Source organism: Crocuta crocuta, unplaced genomic scaffold (genome assembly GCF_008692635.1).
Source record: "Crocuta crocuta isolate KB4526 unplaced genomic scaffold, BGI_CrCroc_1.0 scaffold110, whole genome shotgun sequence".
Taxonomy (NCBI): Eukaryota; Metazoa; Chordata; class Mammalia; order Carnivora; family Hyaenidae; genus Crocuta; species Crocuta crocuta.
The window spans coordinates 2,473,000-2,473,404 of NW_027527386.1; positions in this window are offsets into that span (position 1 = coordinate 2,473,000).

Below are 405 nucleotides of genomic sequence, written 5' to 3' on the forward strand. Positions count from 1 at the left end.
GGGGGGGGGGGAGGGGGCTGTCCCTTTAAGGGACTAAAACTCCGCTTTTCATCAGTCCGTGTCATTCATGCGGTCACTGGTTTTTCATTCAGCCCCTAAGGCGACAAGACCGACTCGGCCGCTACTGAGCGCCCAGGGCCTGAGCGGGACCCTCAGGCAGGGTCCGCCCGTCAGGAATCTCAGTGCCAAGTCCAGCCAGCAGGGGGCGGTGTGGGCACCGCGTGGGGGATGGGGGAGGACCCTGCTCCAGCGTTCCAGGCGCCTGGAGGGAAACTGAGGCACACAGACGGCCTAGGCTGGGCCGAGGCCCCTCAGAGTGTGGCCACGGGAGACGTGGGAGCCTCAGTCGACTGGGGGGGGTGTCACATAAGGGGCTTGCCCCCCCCCCCCCCCCGGCGGCCGCCT